The sequence below is a fragment of the Meriones unguiculatus genome, chromosome 7 (assembly GCF_030254825.1).
Source record: "Meriones unguiculatus strain TT.TT164.6M chromosome 7, Bangor_MerUng_6.1, whole genome shotgun sequence".
Lineage (NCBI taxonomy): Eukaryota > Metazoa > Chordata > Mammalia > Rodentia > Muridae > Meriones > Meriones unguiculatus.
In genome coordinates, this window is record NC_083355.1 from 66,573,864 (window position 1) to 66,599,749 (window position 25,886).

General features: G+C 37.9%; 1 long non-coding RNA gene across 1 annotated transcript; it reads right to left on the minus strand.

Moving 5' to 3' along the window:
• On the minus strand, window positions 1-25,149 carry LOC132655422 (uncharacterized). The gene is made up of 3 exons (XR_009593233.1): window positions 24,934-25,149; window positions 23,349-23,430; window positions 1-103 (listed from the first exon to the last, which is right to left on the minus strand). It is a non-coding gene; the product is annotated as an uncharacterized LOC132655422 (long non-coding RNA).
• Between the last annotated feature and the right edge of the window lie 737 nt (window positions 25,150-25,886).

The window sequence follows — 25,886 nt, forward strand, 5'->3', positions numbered from 1 at the left end:
AATCACATGACACGCGGCGCCATACTCTCAAAGGAGAACAGAGCTACTGTGACAGGCTAGGTACATCAGGTTCTGCTTCTGAAGCTGGTGCTGGGGCTAGTTTCTGTGAGAAAGGAGGAAAGGAAGAGTGGCTAGGTAGATGACCACGATGTCTGATACCATAGGGGGAACAACAGTAAGTGTTGGTAAAACTAGGCAAGAAGTAAAAACACGGGAAAATTCTGAAAACAATAAATAACATTAATGCTCATCTCTTTAATTTATCTGCAAGAAAAGAAGAAATATAACTTAATTGTGCCATCTAAATGGTTTCTTCTTCTGGTAAATTGTCCTCCTGCTGTTCAAGAAGATAATTATTCAATTTGTGTATTAGAGTCCTGCTAGCTTAATAGATCCCTAATGAAATTAGCAGAGGGTTTGTGTTTCATTATGCAACTTTATGGACAAAAGTACTTATTACAGATAACCCCATGTATTTTCACGTATTTCTGTGTTATTCTATTATTAAAAACATACAGCTATGGTTTTTATAAATCCTTCAAAGAACTGAAACAAATTTCTATGAAAATTTCTTCTGCTGTAGTCTAACACTGGTATAGCATCACTTTTTTTCCTTTTTATTATTAGTTACATTTTATTAACTCTGTATCCCAGCTATACTAACATCACTTTTTAATTATTTTTTTTGTTTGATTAGTAAAATGCAAGAAGAATTTGGTATCAGATTATAAGTGCTTTCAAAGAGTAATCATTCTGAGTACTGTTTATTTTCATGAAAAGTAAAAACAAAGTTCTCTTTAAGGCACTGGAGGAAAAGCATAAGAACAGGAGACTGAGATAGGATGTCCTGATGAATCCTGGAAGCAAAGAAAGGAGAGAGATAAGGTAGATACAACATAAACTAATTTGTATATACTTGGCCAGTGTATACTGATGAAGTGTTTACCGAAATATAGTCAGTGAAGTGGTGACCAGGACGGGAAGGAAAAGATTAGTAAGAAGTCAAAGGAGAGGTGAGATCAGTGATGGGTTTTTATAGAAGTCTTGATGTCTTTGAGGTAGAACAAAAAGAAGGGCGTGTTTTGAACACCTGACTTTCTCCTTTGCATATGTTCAGGTTTGTTTCCTCCCCTCTAGACATCCTCTTAACCCTACAGTCCTTTAAGACTCTGCTTGGATAATAATTATAAAGTTTTATAGATCCCACTGTACTCTGGACTGAACTTTTATACACAGTTGCTGGATTGTTGATGTCCTCCCTTAGAAAATGGTCCAGACTGTTGACCCATTCTTCTGTCTCCCACATAGGTATAGTACCATATAACTAGCTTAAAACCGACAATGACGCATCAGGCAAGAGTAGAGGTCTGATCTCTGATATTAGAAATAAATTGGGACTTTGTACTGATGTTCATTTAGGTGTCATCCACCCAAAGAGCATCAGACCCGTCTGATACCTTTTTCTCAGAGGCGGGACCTGGGGCATCAACCCGCATGCAATCAGACATGCTCTTCTCTGGGTCGAAAGCGGCTGACCCTGAGTGCAGTGCTTAGCCTCGCATCCTGAGCGTAACATTTTAGCTTTTTATGGTAGCCAACCATGCTTGGGGAGACTGTCCTGCTTGCACGTGGCATGCTGGGGTTGGTTACCCAGAGGCTATTTAAGCTGTGGGCTGGCTTTCCCCAGGGTCAGATGATTGTTCAAGGTTCCTGAATGAACTGCATTGAAAAAAAAACAAAAACAAAAACAAAGTGAATAAACTGTAATTAATATAAAAAATAAAAATTTAATTAAAAAATAAAAAAAAACCCAACAATGAATGAATTCCTACACTTTTATCCATAGGTTTGGATGTGGAGACAGCAACCCCTAAAACACAAATCTCTTTTTTTAGTTTTCAGCTCTTATATAAGAAGGATTTTTGAGCTGGAAGATGTTTTTGAATTTTCAGGTCGAGTGGTAGCATTAATAGCTTCAATTGATGGCTTGCTCTCTATCTTGTCCTCTGCATGGTTACTTTTTAAATTGTCCCCAACAAGAGGTAGATCTTTTTCATTAACCTGTATTGTTTCTTGTTAGTAGAATGGAGAAAGAAAAGTGCTGAGCTAGTTTATATTTTAGGTCTCAAAAGACCTGGTACTCCACTCTTCTTTTCTAGAATCATTTTACCTCCTGGTGAGTAATCTTGAGTTAGTCTAATGAGATATGAAATACTGCAGAGGAAAAAGCTTACTTCTATCATAAGAGGTCATTCTGGACTAGATGAACAGAGAACCGTGGCACCTTTATAATGCTTTAGACGTTATTCCAAAATTTCTTACATTCTTTTGAATGTACCATATGACTTTTTTTTTTAAATGAATGTACACCTTCTTCAAACTAATTTCTTATTCCTGATTGCTACATGGAAAAATTTCAGTAGGAACTTGGTTGTTAGCCATGTAATTTAGCCTACATATACATTTCTCTCAAAAATATGTTTTTAATTTTATTCATGATTTGAATGGCATGAAATATACATATAACATAACAATTCATATGCATGTATTTATAGGTACCTTCACATTTACCTACATTTGTAATAACTGCTCAATAAATTTTAATTTTAGATTAAGCTCAGAATTAATTTATTAATTAATAAATTATTAATTAATTTATTTCAGATTCTACATGAATGATACTTCCCATCCTATTTTTATTTCAGATCTTTTCCTCCTTGGAGGTAATCATTTATTTTTTGCTGTTTTCTTTTTCTTGAGATTTAACTGTAAAGTTTCATAAAAAGGTTTTTTTTTATTTTATTAATTACACTTTATTCATTTTGTATCCCCCCATAAGCCCCTCCCTCCTCCCCTCCCGGTCCTACCCTCCCTCCCCTTTCTGCATGCATGCCACTCCCCAAGTCCACTGATAGGGGAGGTTCTCCTCTCCTTTCTGATCTTAGTCTATCAGTTCACATCAAAAGCGGCTGCATTGTCCTCTACTGTGGCTTAGTAAGGCTGCTCCCCCCTCAGGGGGAGGTGATCAAAGAGCAGGCCAATCAGATTATGTCAGAGGCAGTCCCTTTTCCCATTACTATGTAACCCACTTGGACACTGAACTGCCATGGGCTACATCTGCATCAAATTACCAACACAATTCTTTACAGACCTGGAAAGAAAAATTCTCAACTTCATATGGAATAATAAGAAACCCAGAGTTGCTAAAACAATCCTCTACAATAAAAGATCTTCTGGAGGTATCACCATCCCTGATCTTAAGTTGTACTATAGAGCAACAGTTTTAAAAACTGCATGGTACTGGCATAGAAACAGAATGGTGGATCAATGGAACTGAACAGAGGACCCAGAAACAAACCCACACACTTATGGACACCTGATCTTTGACAAAGACGCCAAAACCATTCAATGGAAAAAAGATAGCATCTTCAACAAATGGTGCTGGTCCAACTGGATGTCTACATGTAGAAAAATGCAAATAAATCCCTACTTATCACCCTGCACAAAAGTCAAGTCCAAGTGGATCAAAGACCTCAACATAAAACCAGACACATTAAATCAGCTAGAAAAAAAAGTGGGGAATACCCTAGAACTCATTGGTACAGGAGAGAACTTCCTGAACAGAACACCAACAGCACAGGCTCTAAGAGCAACAATCAATAAATGGGACCTCATGAAACTGAAGAGCTTCTGCAAAGCAAAGGACACCATCATCAAAACAAAGCGACTGCCTACAGATTGGGAAAGAATCTTCACCAACCCTTTATCTGATAGAGGACTCATATCCAGTATATATAAAGAACTAAAGAAGCTGAAAAGCAGCAAACCAAGTAATCCACTTAAAAAATGGGGAACAGAGCTAAACAGAGAATTCTCTGTAGAGAAATATCGAATGGCAGAGAAGCACTTAAGGAAATGCTCAACCTCATTAGCCATTAGGGAAATGCAAATCAAAATAACCCTGAGATTTCACCTTACACCCATGAGAATGGCCAAGATCAAAAACTCAAGTGACAACACATGTTGGAGAGGTTGTGGAGAAAGGGGAACCCTTCTCCACTGCTGGTGGGAATGTAAACTTGTACAGCCACTCTGGAAATCAATCTGGCGCTTTCTCAGACAACTAGGAATAGCGCTTCCCCAAGATCCAGCCATACCACTCCTGGGCATATATCCAAAAGAGGCTCAAGTACACAAAAAGGACATTTGCTCAACCATGTTTGTAGCAGCTTTATTTGTAATAGCCAGAAGCTGGAAACAGCCCAGATGCCCCTCAACTGAAGAATGGATGCAGAAATTGTGGTACATCTATACAATGGAATATTACTCAGCAATGAAAAATAAGGAAATCATGAAATTTTCAGGTAAATGGTGGGACCTGGAAAGAATCATCCTGAGTGCGTTGTCCCAAAAGCAAAAAGACACACATGGTATATACTCACTCATATAGACATACAACATAGGACAAATCCACTAAAATCTGTGCATCTAAAGAAACTAAGCAAGAGAAAGGACCCTAATTAAAATGGTCAATCCCCATCCTGAAAGGCAAAGAGGATGGACATCAGAAGAAGAAGAAAACAGGGAACAACCTAAGAATCTTCTACAGAGGGCTTCTGAAAGCCAGAAGAAGAAAACAGGAAACAATCTAGGAACCTACCACAGAGGGCCTCTGAAAGCCTCTGCCCTACAGACTATCAAAGCAGATGTTGAGCCTGATGGTCAACTGTTGGGCAGAATGAATGGAATTTTATGTAAGAAGTGGGAAATAGTAAGAGCTGGAGAGGACAGGGTCTCCACAAGGAGAGCAATAGAACAAGGAAATTTGAACACAGGGAACTTCCTAGAGACTCATACTCCAACCAAGGTCTATTCATGGAGATAACCTAGAACCTCTGCACAGTTGTAGCCCATGGCAGTTTTTTTTTTAAATAAATTTATATTTCCATTCTTGTAGTTAATGCCATATTAACTATTTTTGTGTAGGAGTGTCCAAATACCTGACAAAAACTACTTAAATAAGGATTTGCTTTGGTTCATAGTTTTAGAAGATTCAGTCCATGTTTTACAGTCCACATGAACTTGGACAGAACACTGTGTCACAGAAGATCTGGGTGCATGTGTGTTTAGGTGCATACTCACATGTTTGCTTTCATGTGTGTAGACCAAAGATTTATTCAGAAAAAAAGACATTAAGTAGAAACTGAAACATTAAAAATGGGCTAAGAGTACACTACCACCAAGGAACTACCCCAAGTGAAGAATTTTGTGAATATTATATTTTACAGGTGGATACCATATTTTACAGGTGGGCTCTGTGAGATAATAGTCACCCATCCTTTCATATTTTCTTTTCTTTTTTTCAATCAATTCACAAGCATTTTCAATAACTATTAGGAACAAGTTATTGGTGTTAGTCTTAATAATACAAGTCTGTACAGTTTGAAACATATATAATTTGGTAGACAGACACTTTGCTCATAAACAAGTGAATAAAACCTCCAAATTCTAGAAGGCCAAATAAAATATAGATGTATAAGTACATCTTCAAACATCTCTCATACCAGAATAAATGAATAGTATTTGTAGTTATTCTTGGACCACAGACTATCAAGTAGCTCATACGCAGAAAACAAGAGGAAGCCTCTCTAGCAATATGAAGCAGACAGCTCAGAAGCTGCGACATGGAAAGCCAACATGGCCCCACCATATGTTTAGACCACAAAGCCTAGGACATACTCAAATGCCTCTGTGATTGAAAATGACTTCCCAACCCCAAATCATCAAATAAAGAAGAAAGAGCAATTCCAGCATAGTGCAACTAACTCTAGAAATAGATATTAAGAAATATAGTAAATAATATCATTATAATTATTGCTTTTCATGTAATACTATTTGTGATGTGACTGTCATTATGACCCTACAACCATATAAAAATTGAATAAATGAAAGAATTTAAGCTCATTTATTTATTTCCTAAATAATAGTTATTTTTTAACCAGAGCACCACAAATAGTACATAAAGAACAAGTATACTTTTTTTTTTCTAGGCTGTGAACAATAAATTAAGATAATTTATCACTTCATAGAATGAATATTAAAGTGTGACTGAGTGGATATAGAGGAAGTATCTGATGAAATTCCATCCTCATTTACAAAACCCAGTAATAAAAATGGTCTATGATTTGTAAGAGAAATAAAATTCTGTGTAGCTAACAAACATAGAAAGACTTGCTCAGGCTTGTGGGCCTGGAAAGCACAAAGTTAAAATGATCCATCGTTTTATACTGATCTAATGCACAAACCCTAGAAAACAGGGCAAGTGGCAAATAGCAGTGAGAACCTGAGGCAGCCTAGGGACCCCCATTGCAGTGGAGTTTGAAGCAGGCATTTCTTGGGGCTTAGTCTGCAGGGCTTAGTCAAGGTAAATGCTGACATTTCTTATAGCTCTTGAACTTCTATTTTTTTTTTTTCTCCAGAGAAGCATGTTTGTATGCATATGTGCGAAGATATTTATCATGGGCTTGTTCGTAATAGTGGGGAGCTTGAGGCCACAAATAGATGGACTCTATATGTGTAATAGTGTGTTACACTTCAAGGCAGTGGCTAGTTGGATACAGAGTAACAAATATTTTAAAAGCATATTGCTGACTGAATAAAATAGAAAGGAATCTGGGAACAAAATCTCATGTTTGTTATTTGGGAGGCTGAGGAAGGGGGAATGTGATATTGGGGTCAACCTGAGCTGCATACCAAGACTAAACTCCCAAACAATGAAAAGAAAATGAAAATGAAAAAAAAATACAGGCTAATAGCATATATGTAATGACACATATAACTGTGTTAGGAATTAGTAATTAAAGGAAAACACTTCTAAAACGTAAGAAGAATGTTCTGTGAATAGGACAGGATAAAGAAGGGCAGAGCAAAGAAAATGAAGTTAAAAATAATAAAAATCTCTTTATACTGAAAAAGAATAAAATGCCATTTAGTATGAACACTATTTCAGAGATAAAAGAAAATCTTTGCAAGAAATAAGGATATCACAAAAATGAACCAGTGAGAGCACTGTAATATGAAGATACCATTTGATGCAGAAAAGTACCATGAAGGAACCAAATCATATGCTGTCATAGAAAAATATCAGTGACAACATGAGGAAAGAGTGCCACTTCTACAGAGCGGTCATAAAAGGGCTCCCTGGGCTGGGAATTAAATGTGAGCAGACTCACAGGATCTGAAGAGCCAGCAGTAGGAATCCATCTGAGAAGTGCCTACCAGACTCAGAACTTGGCTCTTTCTGGAAATTGAATGGGGGCCAGTGCAGCTGGTGTGTGTCATCCAAGGATGAGAAGGCCAAGAGGAGCTGGAATCCAAGCCTAAGGCACATAAAGCCTTTGGAGTTCATTCCAATCACAATGAGAAACCCTGAAGGGGATTAAGCAGATGTTAACAAGATCTGGTTTACATTTTTAATTTTTCAAAGTTTACTCTGCTGCTCTGAGCATAGAATGGATTAGCAGAGGTCAACAGAAGGAGCAGGAACTGACCAGGAGGCAGCCAGTAAGAAGACAGTAACTGCCCTGGCTGTAGTCATGTCCTTGATGTAGTCACAGCCATGGTTATGTAGAAAGAGGCAAGATGCAATTTGGTGGCTGACCTGACAAGAATTTCTGATGGACAGGTTTGGGAAATGAGGGACAAAGAAGAAGAGATCTCTTGGGTTCTAAGCTTATCACTTCCTGAGAGAGGAGGAGTAAATGAGCAATGTGTTTTGAGTTAAAGTCAAGAATTTCTTATCAGAAAGGTTGTCTGGCTTTCTGGAAGGCGTCCAAAAGGAGGTTCAAAAAAGGGAATGAGATGAAAAGGAGACTTTAAGCTTGTCTGTGAATAAGGGAGGTAGCTTTGGAAGTGAGCTGTTTAAGCACTGAAAAGAGGAGGCCAGCCAAATAGTAGGTGTGGGGATGTCAAATAAGGGAATCCATGCCCGGTTTTGAGAAAGTCTGCCTGAGAGAAACAAAGCAGATACTTATGGAAGGCAACAGTGGCTGGCGTGGTAGAAAGAAATGGTTTTCCCTAGGTGAAGAATCCCAAAAGAAGTTGTCCCTTCTGCCAAATGACACCTAGAACAAGGTAAGAATTGGGTGAAAAGGTTACCTTATCCATTTGGCAGCAGATGATCCATTGGCAAGTTTAATAGGAGCGATTCATGTTGTTTTGAGTTGGAAGGTACTATGGAACTAAGAGAGGAATGGACACAAAAAGAATAAGAGATAATATCTGGGGACCACATTTCTAAAATTATTTCTGAATAAGTTTGGCAACAGGTATGTGTAAGCAGTGTTAAAATCAGTGCAATGGTTCCTCAAATGGAAGGTGTGACTGTTATCAACAAGAATTTCCACATGAAGCTTTGCCATTTCTGGGTAGGTATCTAGCCAAAGGAATCTATGTGAGCCAGCATTAGAGATGCCTGCATTTGGTGTCTGTCAGAGCATTAGTCACCAGAGCCAGCATATGGAGTCAGCTCAGGTTACCAACAGGTTGTAACTTTCTGTAATACTTCCACATAAAGATACCAATCAAGAAATGCGATTTAGAATAGCTGGATTTTAAGGATAGTTGTAATATACAGCTTAAATTGGGAGATAGCTGGAGATGAAAATTATTTATGCCATGGGAAAGATGGGGCCAGATGAATTGACAAAATATAGTGGTTATACAAGTGAAGTTTTACTTGGTCATAAAAAGAATGAAATTATGTTGCTTGAAGAAAAATAGATGGAACTAGAGATCATTGTGTTAACTGAAACAACCCAGTTCTATACATGTTTTGCATAGTTTCACTTATGTGGGAGCTTGGCAACAATATAAGAGCATAAAACTCAAAGCGAGGCTGGTAAGACTAGGAAAGGGGAAAAGCAGGTAGTAGAGAGATGAATAAAGAAGAGCAATAAAAGGTGTGAATATCAAATAACATTATAGATATGCATGGAAGTGTCATTTAAATCTATTTGTACAATCAATATAGAGTAACAAAAAATGTCAACCATCTCAGATGTTTGTCATGTACAGTTCTTTACACATTGACTCTTAAAACGATGCACTTTCTTTATTCTAACTATATTTATCCCCTCATTCTTTTAGGCCAGGTAGAATGGAGCCGATTAGTTTCTTAGATAGGCTGATTTATAAAGTCTCCTCTGGTAGGTTGATAATTAGCTTCTTGTAAAGCCAATACTCTTCAATATGGCTGGAAGTACAGTCCGAAACAAGAAAGGGTTTTGCTTATTTCAGTTCTCAGCCCAGCTATGGATTTCTTATTTACTCAGAGCTGTTCCACTCTTTATGCTATTTAAGAAATTGAGAGCACAAGTCTGAATTCTTGGTGTCATAGTGATGATTCAGTCTTTTGATAATTCACTGGCTTCTATAAACAGACACTAGGACATTATGTTAGCTGGTTCTGGGTGTTATGCAGTTTTTTATGAGTTGCTCATAGTAAGTCTGCTTTTGCTAAATTGTCTCCTATGTGGCCCCATGCACTTTCCTATTACATAATTTCTTACAGATGTGTTTGCTTATTTGATCCCATAGATATTAATTCCTTTGATCTCTGAACAACTTTGTTGTTTATAATCTCTGCTTAGTTAAATTAAAATTTAAAACTTTTATTGACTTAAATGAACACACACATCAGTGATGTTTTGGTCAGGAATTTTATACGGCTGGTTATTATTTCAGCTGTCTGTGATTTCTATATTTCTATTTGTACACTTAAATTTCTTCTCTCTATTTGGTTTCATTTTACATTAAAACATTTCAAAGTCGATATGTTCATTTTCTTCTCATCAAAAAATATACTCTCCAGAACTTTCAGTGAAACAAAGCACAAAGCTTACTTTACTTTTAGAAATACACAGTCATGCAGACTGGCTTTAGAATTCTGTTTGTATTATTTCCCAATTTTACAACTGAGGCCTTGTCAGCCTCTCTCATTCCTGTTTCTCTTTGTCAAATGGGAAAAAAAAAAAAAACAAAAACAACACATTTCTTTGTGAAAGTTTAAAGAGACATTTGTGAAATGTACCTAAATAGAGGTAGCCGGTATAGATTATTGTTTACCACAAAGCAATAATAGAACTAAGTCCCAAATTGTGGTTTAAGTGTGAAAGGTGCATTGTCTTCCCAGAAAGAGGTTGTGACTTTGGTACAATTGTATGATTTATACCAAAGGAATTCTTTGACCTAGTTTTCAACTTGGGAAGGTGTGGTGGTAGTTTTAATGAGATGTCCCCAGTAAGTCTCCAGCATTTGAATACTTGCTCACCTGTTGGCAGCTGCTTATGGAGGTGCAGTCTTGCTGGGGAAAGCATGTCACCAGGGCTGGGCCTAGGGGTGTTGGGGCTAGTTTTGAGGTTTTAAAAGGCCCCTGTCATATCGAGTGTGTTCTTAGCTTCCTGTTTGGGGTTCAAGTGTGAGCTCTCAGCTGCTGCTCTAGCTAGCTGCCTAGTGTCACTGCTCTGCCATCTTAGGCTCTCACACCCTGGAACCCTAAGCCCCAAATAAACTCTTTCTTCTACAGCTGCCTTGGTCATGGTGTTTTATGACAGCAAGAGAAAAGGAACTAATATCGGGATTTTCTATCATTAGGGAACACAGTGTTTCTCATCATTTGACAAAAGTCAATTGAATTTCAAGTGTCAGTTGTTTCTGACTGTATGCACCTAATTGCAATTTCAATATTTCTAACCATGTTAACCCTTTTAAGAATTATTTTTATTTGCGTACTCAAGGACATTACTTGCTTTTATTCTGCCCATGACTAAGCAGTTTGTGTTATTGTTGCCTCTCCAGGTTCAAATTTTCCTAGCCTTCTGATAAAATAGTTTTTCTTGCTGGAAACATCCCAGAACTAGTTGCTGGGATATCTTTCCACTCATAATGCTGTCACTACAATTAAATCTTAAGGCAACGATTGTGGTAAAGCACATCTATTTTATCTTTCCTCATTCTGATTTGTCATTTACAGAGTCCATATGGTTATAACGGTCTTTACTACAGGGTAGATGCTCATAATGAAGATTACTATGTAGGACTTAAAAGCATATTCTTAATCAAACCTTAAAATATCATGGCATTATTACTTCTCTGTGAAAGACAAAGAGCCGACGAGTTAAATTTATGTCAGGCCTCATGGATGAACCTCAGGCTCCTCTTGACTTTTAGAATCTGCTCTGTCCTGAAACTGCTCTGCTCCTCAACCCTCCTACACTTCATCCAGTCTTGCCATGGGGCTTGGAAATCTCCCAGTTTACAGGTGTGAGGGTGAGAGTAAGCATACCCTACTGATCTCATTTTCTTGGAGAAGCATTTAGTGAGGGGACCTATTATAATTGATTATTTTTCATGCCCAATAGATGGGTCATTTATATGTATACATATGCAAATTGTAAGGCCAAATACATAGCATGAGATGTTTTTCTTCTTGCAGCTGGAATGCTACAGAACAACCTTCCAGAAATGAGAGATGTCTCCCCATGTCTTTAAGTTATGTAATGTTCCGGTTTCTTTTTATTTGTTTTTTCCTGTTGGCCCCAGCATTGTACCACTGTACATCTAGAGTCATGTATCACACACGTCTAGACTTATGAGAGCATTGTACACTGTAGTACATAATTGAAACGGGTCATACGTCTCAACCAACACAAAATGGCCTTGAGCTTTAGCACTCTTTTTTTCTTGATTTATATGTCAAGTTAAACCATAGAAAACTATGAATGAACGATGGATGAACAATCATTATTTTTTAATAAAATTAAAAAATATTTTATTTATTAAATTTATTAAATCATTTATTTATTTTTTCTCACTGACATTCATTAGCTGTTCATTGTTGAGATTTTCAAGTGTGCATATAATGTGTTGGGTTCAATGCGTTCCTTATTCCCTCCCCTCAAGACCACTGTTTCCTCCCGGCTGAGTGTGCTCTCTTTTTAATTTTCCCACTGAGCTTCCTTAGTGCTGCCTGTGTGCACACAGGTGTAGGACTGTTTACTCAGTAGACTCTTCTGGCACATGGGTTGCCTTTCAGGGTCTCCTTCCTGATGAAAACTTACTCACCCTCCCCAAAAGCCATTAGTTGCCAATTCAGTCTCAACTAGGCCTGGGACTTAATGAGCTCCTCTCTGATCCGGGCTGGGACTTTGTTCTTGTGCATTGTCTCACTTAGGATTTCCAATTCTGTGATGAAACAGGACCAAAAACAACTTGGGGAGGAAAGAGCTTGCTTTTTTTTTAATTAAATTTTTATTTTTTATATTAATTACAGTTTATTCACTTTGTATCCCAGCTGTAGCCCCCTCATCCCCTCCCAATCCTGCCCTCCCTCCCTTATCTCCTGTTTCTTTTGGCTTGTACTTCCACACCACTTTTTCTTGTTGAAGGAAATCAGGACAGGAAAGCAAACAGGGCAGGAACCTGGAGGCATGAGCCAATGCAGACACTGCAGGAGTGGCTAACTTGCTTCTCTTGCCTTGCTACCCTGTCAAGTTGACTAAAAAATACTTTGGAGAAAAGATAGCACCTTCAATAAATGGTGCTGGTCAAGTTGGATGTCCAGGTTGAATTACTTTAAGGTGCAGGAAAGAATTTTGTAAAAATGACCCAGGTAACACAGACATTGAGATCAACAATTGACAAATGTGGCCTCTTGAAACTAACAAGCTGCTGTACAGAAAGGGCACCATAGTGCAAGCCAAGAGACAGCCTACAGAACTTGCAAAAAAAAAATCATTATCAGCTATATTTGACAGAGAGTTCATTTTTTTTAACATACAAAGAGCAACAACAACAAGAAACCAACCAAAAAAATAATCCTATTCAACATTTGGTCTTAGACCTAAACAGAGGATTATCAAAAGAAGAAATACAAATGTCTTAAAATATTTTACATTCCTGGCTATCATGGAAATGAAAAATTTAAGACTACCTTATCTCATCTATGTCAAAATGACTAAGATAAAACAAAACCCACAAAAACCAAAATAATGACAAGCTTGGTAGCACACCTTCAATCCTAGCAGTATGGAGGGAGAGACAGGCTGATATCTATTTGAGGCCAGTGGTCTACATAGTGAGTTTCTGGCCATCCAGGGCTACATAATGAGACCCTTTCTCTAAACAAACAAAGAAACAAATGAGTAATAACAAATATTGGTGTGTATATGAGGAAAGAGGAATACTTCTTAGCTATTAGTGGAAGTACAGTATTGATACAACCACTATTGAAATCCATGTGGAAGTTCTTAAAGAAATGAGAAAAAGATCAGTTACATGATCCTGCTGTATTACTCATGAATATAGTCCTAAAGGACTTTATGTCCTAATACAGAAATAATTGCTCTTCTATGTCCATTGTTGCTATTCACAATAGCCAAGAAAGAAAAATCAGCTTAGATGTCCATCAATTAAATGGATAAATAAAATGTGGTGTATATGCCCAATGGATTACCAATACTTTTAAGAATGAATTTATTTTTTTATGTATGTGTACGAGTGCTTTGCCTGCATGTATGTAAGTTCACCACTTGAGTTGGATCTCCTGGAGCTGTAGTTACAGACAGTTACGAGCTGTGTGGATACTGACAACTAAACACAGGTCATCTGCAAGAGCAGCAAGTGCTTCTAATGACTTACTCATCTTTCCATTTCTGATTATTATTAATTTTTTATTTTAGCAATCTGCAGGATACTAATGGTCATTTTACGCCTTTAAATTATCCTTTAAAAACTTATTGATTCTTTTGTGAGTTTCAAATTATGCACCCCATTTCCACTCATCTCCCTGCCCCTCCGTATCTGCCCTCCACCCTTGCAACCTCTCCACGAAACAAAGCAAAACAAAACAAAAACCTTAAGACAACAACAACAACAAAAACCAAACTAAACAAAAAAATTTTTCACCATGGAAGTTGTGGTGTGTCACATAGTCTACCTTTTTGCCCAAGCAGCTTTACTTGCAAATGTCCATTGTGATGAGTCATTGGTCTGGTTTGAGTCCTTTAGCTTCTGCTGCACTATCAATACTGGATTCTCATTGGGGTTCCTCTTGGATATCCTGTTGCCCGATGTCAAGGAGGTCCTGAAGCTTTGCTTTGGAGGAATGGCTCCTTCATGTGCTTCAAAAGTTCATAGATGGGGCAGAAACTGGGATGGGCCAACTCAGCCCTGGATCTGGGCCTGGGTGTTAGCTGAGCTGGTCAGCCTGCCTGGCCTGGTAGCAGGGCAGCTCTACTGTGCTGCCCAGGTGAGGCACAGCTATGGCTCTCTCACTCTGTGTTAACTCTCCTGCCTGTCACATGGAGGGGTCATCTCTCCTACGCCCATGCTTCTGTACAACTGACAAGGGGTGATGCTGGTTCACTGGAGCCCCTGCCACCAGGATCAGTTCTTCTGTGCTGTCCAGGCAAGATGTGAGGTCAGCTCTCCTGAGGTTCTCAACCAGCTCTGAGAAGCCCTCAGAAATCAACATGGTAGAGTGACAGCCCAGACCATGGATGTTCACATGGCATTTGGTGCTAACATGGACATGGACACAGACTCCTGCTACTGCAAGGCCAAGACTTGGCTTTCAGTGGCAACCATGGCTTCAAGTGGCAGCATAGGCTATTCACATCAGGCTGTTCTTCACCACCCTCTAGTCTCCAGTCCTGTTCCATGTCATAGTGTACAACTGTTCAAATTCTCTTTCTCTCCTATCTCTCCATCACATACTTGCTCATAGTAGTGGTGCCCACCCATCTTCTGAAGGGTGTCTCCAACTTTTCTTTCTTTCTTTCTTTCTTTCTTTCTTTCTTTCTTTCTTTCTTTCTTTCTTTCAGATATAAATTTTATTGAGTGTATCTGTCAGACTGGAAATAATGGCTGTACAAAACCACATTTGTTACAATGACTTCTGCATCACAACTAAAATTCAAACAGTTTTTTTTTTTTTAAATAGTCAACTCAATCAAAATCCACTCCTTCAGAATCAGTAGCTTCTTTGAAGCCACAATAACACTTAAATATGGTTAAGACAAATGCTGGAATCAGTTGGTTGAAAGGCTAATTAAGCCTGCTCAATAGAATCACAAAAAGGCAAAATTGTGTTTTTCACAGAGATACAGTCCAGTGGAATCACCAAAACTGGACAGCTGGTATGAATATTCATGCTGTCATTTCTTCCCTATCTGAGATCTGTGGATGCGTGGGATAACACCACCATTAGTGGCTGTCACCTTGATGAGAGAATCTAATTCTTCATCTCCACAAACAATAAGTTGGAAGTGACAAGGGGTCACCTGCAATGAGTGTGGCTTGCCAGATTTCAGGTGTTCATGAATAAGGCTACCAGTGAACTGTCTTGATCTTTCTACAGTCCTTTCCGGCCTGATCACCAGCCATTTTCAACTGAGTTCAAGTTTGGACAAGCAGTGGGAAAAAAGACAGGCCAGAGAGGCCTGTAGAGGAAACCCAGTGCACAATCCTCTGTGACACCAGGATTCAAACTACTTAAATGGTTATTTTAAAGGAAAATACATTAAGCCAATGACAGGCTGTGGAAATATTGAGGAAAATGGTCCAAATTCAGATGACTATTCCCAGTATAAAAAATAAATACCATTCACTGAAGAAAATTTAAGAATTCTGTTTTAAGACAGATAAAAACAATCCAAAAAAATCTAATACTTGAGATATAAAAATGTTTAGTGTCCACATTTTGGTAATATTCAGCCTACTGAGCTTTCTATAGTTTCACTATTTATTTCTCTGCTCTATATTTTATAATTTGATTATTTGACCTACATATAATGCATTGTAATTTTCCTTCAGAGAATACATGATTTTAATGACTGTATATAACATACAAAGAACTGCTATGATCTGATTCACTTAGTAATTATCAGTTCTGTCAACCACTACACAATTAGAAGGTTTTTCAGACATTTCCTTTACAAAAGTGTATTCTCTACCTATTTCCAGTAACAGTTGATTTGTTAATATTGAATCAGGTCTTCTAAAAGGGTAGTTGAAATCTTTTTTTAAATATTAATTACAGTTTATTCACTTTGTATCCAAGCTGTAGTCCCCTCCCTAATTCCCTCCCAATCTCACCCTCCCTCCCTCATCTCCTCCCATGCCCCTCTCCAAGTCCTCTGATAGGGGAGGTCCTCTTCCCCTTCCATCTGACCCTAGCTTATCAGGTCTCATCAGAACTGGCTGCATTGTCTTCCTCTGTGGCCTGACAAGGCTGCTCCCACTCAGGGGTTGGTGATCAAAGAGCCAGCCACTGAGTTCATGTCAGAGACAGTCCCTGTTCCCCCTACTAGTGTACCCACTTAGATATTGAGCTGCCATGGGCTATATCTGAGCAGGGGTTCTAGGTTATCTCCATGAATGGTTGGATTATCAGTCTCAGAAAAGACCATTGTGTCCAGATTTTTTGATTCTGTTGCTCTCCTGGTGGAGCTTCTGTCCTCTCCATGTCTTTCTATCTCCCCCTTCTTTCATAAGATTCCCTGCACTCTGCCCAAAGATTGGTTATGAGTCTCAGCATCTGCTTTGATACACTGCTGTGTTGAGTCTTTCAGAGGCCCTCTGTGGTAGACTCCTGTCCTCTTCCCTGTTTTCTCCTTCTTCCAATGTCACCTTGTTTGTCTTTCTGAGTGAGGATTAATCAGTTTACCCAGGGTCCTCCTTCTTGTTTATATTCTTTAGATGTATAGATTTTAGTGTGTTTATCCTATATTATATGTCTAATCTCCACTTATAAGTTAGTATATAGCATGTGTGTATTTCTGATTCTGGGCTACCTCACTCAGGATGATCTTTTCTAGTTCTCACCATTTGTCTGCAAATTTCATGATTTCCCTGTTTTTAATTGCTGAGTAGTATTCCATTGGGTAAATATACCACAATTTCTGTATCCATTCCTCTGTTGATGGACATCTGGGTTGTTTCCAGGTTCTGGCTATTACGAATAAACCTGCTATGGACATGGTGGAACAAATGTCCTTGTTGAGTCCTTGACATATTTTAAATATATCTCTAGGAGTGTTATAGCTGGATCTCGAGGAAGCACTATTCATAATTGTCTGAGAAAAGGGCTAGATTGATTTCCAAAGTGGTTGTACAAGCTTACATTCCCACCAGCAATGGAGGAGGGTTCCCCTATCTTCACAACCTCTCCAGCATGTGCTGTCACTTGAGTTTTTGATCTTAGCCACTCTGATAGGTGTAAGGTGATATCTCACCTCATTTCTAATTGTCTGAGGTCTTTTTAATTTTTTTTGAAAATTTCCTTTATGGGCTATAGGTAGACTCTTCTATGATTTAAAAAAATCTGTGATTCTCTTAAAAATTGTGACTCTATAAGAAATATTTAAAACCAATCATGGTCATTTGGAAATTTTTATAATTAAAAGAACCACTTGTACCTGATGAGGTGTTTCTACTGGAGTTTGCTCCTTTAAGATAATGAAAAGTAAGGGCTGAAAGCCACTAACAACTGGAGAGCACAGATGTATATTTAAGTGCATGTGCCTTTTTCTTTCTCTTCCTCTTTCTCCTCCCTCTCTCTCTGGTGTGTGTGTGTGTGTGTGTGTGTGTGTGTGTGTGTGTGCGTGTGCGTGCATGTATTTGTTTGTTTGTTTGTTGTCTAGCACATGTTTCTACCAAGAAACATGCTAAGTTTTTTTTAGGTTCCAGGAAAAAGAGACTATATGTAATGCCTTTTTATTACTGTGTTCCATGGTTGCCTGGTATATCTAAGTAAAATACGAGCTATGGCAAAAACCTATTTATCCCAAAGAAAGCACTGAAGACAGACCAAAGAAATATCTCCACACATATAGTATGAGTCACTAGTGAGTTTATTGGAATTGCTTTCAGGGATAGGAGTGATTCAAAGTAGCTGCGCCACAGTAAAGTTCTATCTAGAACTGATAGCACTGATTGAAGCTCTGTCACCGGAATTTCTTAAGTGAATTGCAGGCAGGCACAGTCACTCTCTCTTCCTCAAAAGAGAGACTCCTTATCTAAGCCTAAGCTAGGGACACCTTAGAACTCCATAGTAAGTTCTTTTATGTTCCTTTGAGCCTTGTGTGCTTTGCTTCTCCAGGGAGGAGCAGAAGTTTCAACTGATAGGAAGTGGATACACAGCATCCTTTTTCATTCATGGGCACCATGGTCCCATTTCCAGTAGATGGCATTAGTGTCCTAAGAACTAAGCACCACATCTAGTGTTCCATGTGTGAACAGCTTAAAGGCAACACAAAGAATAAAATACATGATTTGGAGAATTCAATTAGGGGTTGATTTCTTTATGTGTCTCGCATCTCTTATTCACAGTGACCCTGGTAGGAAGATGTTACTTGAATAACATTTTTTTTTTACACAAAGAATGTAATTGAAAAGCCAGGATTGTCTAGAACCAGCTGATTGAAATAGACAGTGTGATCACCATGTTGTGAATCTATAGTCTTACATAGGGGACATTTATATATAGATTCCAAGTGACTGGGATTGAAATAAGTATTTCTATAAGAGAAGGGGAAGAATTTAGAGATTTTTTTATAAATTAAATATTCTTAAACTGAAAAAATGTGAAGAAACATTCAAGGAATTGAGGATTAAATTACTGTGAAAATCTCTATAGAAGTAATAAGAACATGGGAAAGGTTTTGAGAATCATCTTTTTCAGAACTAGAGGAAAGAATCACAGTTGTAACAGTGCTGTGGCGATGCGGGACAGACTTGAATCACTGCTCATAAGACTGGAAAGGCCTAGACTTGCTGATTCACCTTTTCCTAGCAAAGTTTTGAGAAACAGCAAACACCCAGCAGGTTAAATATCCTTGTGCTTTGATCCACTTGAACTTTAGTTTAGTGCAGTGTGATAAATATAGATCTGTTTGCATTTTTCTACATGTAGACATCCAGTTAGACGAGCACCATTTGTTGAAGATGATAACTTTTTTCCATTGTATGGTTGTGGCCTCTTTGTCAAAAATTAGGTGTCTGGAGACCTTAACATAAAACTGTGTAGACACGTTAAACCTGTTAGAAGAAAAATTGGGGAAGAGCCTTGACCTCATTGGCACAGGAGACAACTTCCTGAACAGAACACCAACAGCACAGGCTCTAAGAGCAACAATCAATAAATCGGACCTCATGAAACTGAAAACCTTCTGTAAAGGATAGTACACTGTCAACAGAACAAAATGACAGCCTACAGACTGGAAAAAGATCTTCACCAACCCTACATCCGACAGAGGTCTAATATCTAAAACATATAAAAAAAATCAAGAAATTAAACAGCAAAAAAAAAAAAAAACCAAAAAAACAAAACCCAAATAATCCAATTAAAAATGGGGTACAGAGCTAAACAGAGAATTCTCAACAGAGGAATCTCAAATGGCAGAGAAACATTTAAAGAAATGTTCAATAACTTTAGTAATCAGGGAAATGCAAATCAAAACAACCTTGAGATTCTATCTTACACCCATCTGAATGGCTAAGATCAAAAACTCAAGTGACAGCACATGCTAGGTGATGTGGAGAAAAGGGAATACTCCTCTGTTGCTGGTGGGAGTGCAAACTTGTACAACCACTTTGGAAATCAATCTGGCGCTTTCTTGGACAACTGGAACTATCACTAACTCAGTGTACCCAGGTATACCACTCGTAGGCATATATCCAAAAGATGATCAAGTACACAAAAAGCGCATTTGCTCAACCATGTTTGTAGCAGCTTTATTCATTAGCCAGAATCTGGAAACAACCCAGATGTCCCTCAACTGAAGAATGGAAACAGAAATTGTCTTACATTTACACAATGGAATATTTCTCAGCTATTAAAAACAGGGAAATCATGAAATTTTTAGGCAAGTGGAAGGAACTAGAAAAGGTCATCCTGAGTGAGGTAACCTGGACCCAGAAAGACACACTTGGAATATACTCAGTTATAAGCAGGTATTAACCATATAGTACAGGATAACCATACTAAAATCCACAGACCTAAAGAAGCTAAATAACAAGGAGGACTCTAGGAAAAATGCTTAATTCTCATTTAAGGGCAAAGAGAATAGACACCTGAAGAAATTGAAGAGTGGGAACAGGATGGGTGCTTATCCCATGTCCTCTGAAAGACTCCACCTAGCAGAGGATTGAAGCAGATGCTAATACTTACAGCCAAACTTTGGGCGCAGCTCAGGGAGTCCTAGTAAAGAGTGGGGGAATAGAAGGACCTGGAGTAGACAGGAGCTCCAAACAACTAAAAGAGCCAACAAATCTGGGCCCAAGGAGGCTTACAGAGACTGATGCACCAGCCAAGGACTATGTGTGAAAAAGACCTAGACCCACTGATCAGATGTAGCCAATAGGTAGCTCAGTCTCCATGTGGGCTTCTTAGTAAGGGGAGCAGAGACCATCTCTGACATGGATTCTGTTGCCTGCTCTTTGATTACTTCTCCTTTGTATGTTGGAGAGTGGGGAGGATGGCTTGCCAGGCCACTGAGGAAGATTCAGAGGATGCAGGCAGTCCTAAAGCAACATCATAGGCTGGGGTCAGAGGGTAGAGGAGGAGGGGTCCCCCTTTCTGAGGGCTAGGGGAGAGGAAGATGGTGAAAGTAAGAGGGAGGGTGGAACTGTGAGAAGAAGAGGAAGGGGGTTACAATGGGGATGTAAAGAGAATAAATTATGAAAAATAAAGTTAAATAAAAGATCATTAGAGGAGTGGACTGGGTTTTAAAAACCGACACCCACATCATTATCAATACTTGACTGGTTTGAGGAAGTCTTACAAAAATCTTTCAGAGGATTTGTTTGTATTTAGTGATACTTAAATGTTATTGAGTAAACCCTCTTCTTGAGATTAGTCAAAAAAGAAAAAGGAGAGAAGAGAATCAGCATGAGCTCTCAGCATCACAGCCGCTCCAGAGAGTGAAACTTGTTGAGACAAGCATGAGGCTGAGTTGAAAGCTTAAAGGTAAATTTCGGGATGTAGTGTGTTCATAGTGGGTGGCTGAGAAATTTGAACATAGTACTGCGAGTTGTGGAGCCTATGTGCAAGTGCAGGGCTGTGCAAAGCCTATCAGAGACCTGACAAAGCCTGAATGCTGTAGCATGGGCTTACTTTGAAGCTGGAGTCCAGCTAGAGCCTCTCTCTACACAAGCCAGGAGCCTTCAAAATACCAAGGCTGGAGCTAATACACAGGGAGATTTTTAGCAGAGGCTGTGGTGTGCACTAATAAAGAATATTCAAAGAAATCTGTTTATTCATTAACAGCCAAACTGAGGAACTTTGTAGCTACATGCCAAAAATAACACCATGAAACATTAGTTTAGAGAAATTGCTTAAAAAAGCAAACAATGTAAATAATAAAATCAAATGCTAGGGAAAGCATGACTTTTCTAGAAGGCCACATTGTAATGACACTGTTTTGGTACAAGTATTGAGATAAAAAGAGAAATTTGAAACAGTTTCATTCCAAAGAAACAATGGCAAAAAATCAATCAATAAAAATGCTTTCAGAAAGCAAAGAGGTTGAACTTACTACAGACGTTAAACATTTCTAGATTAGTGAGTCTGAGGGCAAAGGGACAAACCCATGAGACACTAGAAAAATCTCAAAAAATAACGCACAGATTGAACAAGTCATTTTTAGGAATACACACACACACACACACACAAATACATATGTGCATGCAATAACAACCAAAAGGAAATTCTCAATATGAAAAAGAGCAGGAAGGTATATGGCAGGGTTTAAAGAGAGAAAGAAAAAGGAGAAATATAATTAAGTTACAGTCTCAAAAATAAAAAAATAAAGTGATACAAAAACAAAAAGTTATTTGATATGAGTGAAAATGAGAACACATATTCAATATGAACTCTACACTATCTTCAAAAATCAGAATATTGTGGGGATTTTGAGGATCCCGCTTGAAGTTTAATTATGACATGGAAGCATCTATATAGTTTAAAGCTGTTGGTTTTTGCTGGTGCAGTCACTCAGTTAGCTTTTAACTTAATTTAATCCACCTCTCCACCATTGTGTCTCTCCACATGGTTCTCACTACCTACCTCCCAGCTCTATTCTGGCTTCCTTGCATCTCCTTCTACATCCTTCTGTATCTGTATGCATCTCCTTCATCTCAACATCAGAAGGGGAGGGCAAAGTTTCAATTACCTCCGAGATAACAGTACTATCTTGATATCCAAATCAGACACAAAATCTCCAGATTAACAGATTTTATACCCCTGCCTGAGGAGCAGCCTTAACAGGCTACAGAGAAAGACAACGCAGCCAGTCCTGATGAGACCTGATAGGCTAGGGTGAGATGGAAGGGGAGGAGGACCTCCCCTATCAGTGGACTTGGAGAGGGGCATGGGAAAAGATGGAGGGAGGATAGGGTTGGGAGGGGATGAGGGAGGGAGCTATAGCTGGGATACACAATGAATAAACTGTAATCTATAAAAAATAAATTAATTTTAAAAAGACTTTATAAATACAGCCATTAAAACAAAATCAAAAACAGAAAAATCAAACAAACTCCAATCCAGCAAACTCAATGAAATTACATGAAATGTTTTTCACAGCATGGTCTATGGTTTGCCTCAGGAATATAAGATTGATTAAATACTTGAAAATCATTCAGTTGGCCATATTAATAGAACACAGGTCAAAAGTCATGTGTTCACCACAGTAGAACACCAATAATAACAAAGCATTGGACAACATCAACTTCTTGTGATTGTACAAATACCAGAACAGAACAAGAAACAGAAATAGAAAGAGAGCAACCACTTGCTCAGGCTCATGATTTGGCACCTACAAAAATACCACTAGTTGAAGTGAATGTTCTGTGGAAGAACTGGATGCTTTTGAGCTCAGCACAAAATGAGGCTGTCCTCCTACTCTAGTTATTTCAGCATTTTCTGGAGGTTTCACCTAGGTTGGAACAAACAAACCACATCCCAGTTACCAAGCAAGAGATAAAACTCATTTGTAGAGGTCATTTTTTTTTCTTTTTGTAAATAAAAAAGCTGACAGAATTGAAAATAGCTTTAGAACTAACTAACACATAGGGCAAGTTTTCAAGATACAATATCCACGCAAAAACTTAAAATTATATCTCTATGCATTAGAAAAGAAAAGAATGAAATATTCAATTAAAATCACTTTCATTTAGGATAGAATTGAAAGGATAAACTACTAACAGAGGAGGTTAAAGACTAATCAGCAATAAGAACAAAATAGTTCAAAACAAATTTAAAGAGGTACAAATAACAGAAAATCTCTCACATTTACAATCAGAAGATGGTAATCATAGGTGAGACAGCTGTGTGCTTCACATGGTCTCTGGATTCATTGCATCTCTGCCAACCTGAAAGCAGGTTCTAAATTAATACAGAATCACTAAAATAAGGGAGAAAAAATAATCTCTGAGCATTCACCCCTTCTGATTCCAGAAGTTCCTATAAAGTTGCACCCTTGTCTTAGTAGCAAAGGTTACTCAAACAGAATATAAAACCTAGAGAAACAAACTTTTAACTTTATCAACTGATTTATTACAAGGACACCAAAGCAGTTCCTTGCAGAAATGATGGTATTTTATTTCAGTGATTTGGGACTGGAGCAAATAGATAAAACACAAGAAAAAATAAACTCAAAATAAGTCACATGTTTGATAGCCAAAAAATTTTAAAACTCTTAAGAGATCAAAGTAAATCTTCATGACCTTAGATTAAGCAATAGCTCATTAATTATGATAGTAAAACCTCAAAAGACAGAAACAAAATAAGCAAGAATCCATAAAAATAAAGAAAACTGTCAGGGTTTCAGAGGCTGCTACAAAAATTAAGAAGATAACATAAAGGTCGATAGAAAATATTACTATATCATATATCATCTTCAAGAATGTTTAGAAGTCATAAAGAATGGTCACAACTAATAATATTTACCCAATACAATTAAAAGTGGCCAAATGATATCACTAAAATTTCTCTGAAGATTTTTAACATAACGTATAAGCATGTGAAAATCACCTAACATTTTGATTGTTAGAAAAATACAAATCAGGTCCATAGTGAGCTACCTTATAATATCTGAGAACTGAAATCAGTCAAAACAGCAGCCAGAAAAAAAATAGACACTGTACATTGGCAAGGATACAGAGAAAGCCATATCCTCATTTGGTGCAGGATTATTAATGATTCAGCCACTTGGGCATGAGGTTTGACACTCTTTAAGATGGTAGAGAGGATCACCATGATTGGAATCAGTTCTTTCATTCAATGTATTTAATGTAAATGTTAACCACTGAGCTAGTGTAAATGGATCTTGGAGTTCCGTTGCTGAATACTTAACGCAGAAAATAAGAACCTGTCAATATATAATCCTATATACAGATGTTCATAGTTGCCTTAGTTCACATTAACCCAAAGCATAAACATTCAAGAGCATGTCAACTGATGAAGCACTATATCAATTGATATAATGGAATAGTAATCAGAAATCAAAGTTAATATACCTATGTATGCCATAGTAATATGATCCTGGAAAATATGACAAGTGAATGGAACCACGAAAAGAATCCAACATACATAATTCTATTGATGTATATATTGTTAAGAAAAGTAAGATCTACAGATCCCAAAGGATTGCTGAATGAGATTCCCAGTTTAAATAGAACAGGATTAATCATTAGTAGATTATCTTTGTATCTATCTGTCTATTTACATATATTATATATACAAATTGAGAATAATTGAGGGGTTTATTCTTAATTTCATTAAAAAAAACAAATTTTATGTATTTGAATTTCTTTTTGAACAAAACAGTGTCAAGCAGAAAAAAAAAAGTGGTACCAAATGTTAAATATACTTACTTTGGGGCCCAAGCAAGTGTGAAATGCCATCTCTTTCAGTCAAGCACGTGGGGGTTAGAGACCATCTCTAAAATGTCATAAGGGAATATGGTATTAGAGGTCGCTACTCTGGACTATCACACATGTAGCATGTCCTCGAGTCTAGGTCTGTATTCCTGTATTTTCTCAAGTCTGTGGTGCAGTGGGTGAGCCGATCTGATTTCTGCTTTGCTCCGCTCTGCTGCTGTCTCTGCTGTAGAAAGGGTGAATTCATGAACAGGGCTGGCAGTGGGGACAAAGAATGGGGTCCCCAGACAAAGAATGGCTGTTAGTGAGGAGGGAATTTCTGCCTGTCTCCACTGGAGCTATGACTCCTGGCAAATCAAAGTGGAGAAAAGATCTCCGTTCTTATCTCACAGTGCATTATTAACTGATAATGTCAAATCTGGCTTGTCTGTGGCATTTTTGTCTGGAACACTGAACGGGATTGAACCCAGCTAGACAGATGCTTCTTGTTCTTCTGTAAGTCAATATTTGAATCAAGAAGTGAGGATGATGTTTTTGAGTGAAAGGCATACCTTTGTATGGAAATGGATATTTTTTCCCTGAAGTTTGAGTCAATATAGGTTTTTATTTACACAAAAAGTTTAGAAAAAGTAAGAAACACTCTTGATTTTTAAATGTAAGAATTATTTTTAGTCATGGTTATTAAAATTGAATTTACTTTTAGATCATTATACATGCATGGGGTGGGTATATTAATATATTTTCCAGTTATAAAGAAATTTCAGATGGGTTTCTTTTAAAAGGCAAAGTAGCCTCATCCACTGATAGTGATTATCTGCACAGAACATTTCAGAACATGGCACTTATTCTCCCTGGGCCTCATTTTTCTAAAAGTATCTCTGTATGAGCTAACCCTGAAGATCCTTTCCAGCTCTTTGATTATGTGACACTGTCACCAGCACGCAGAG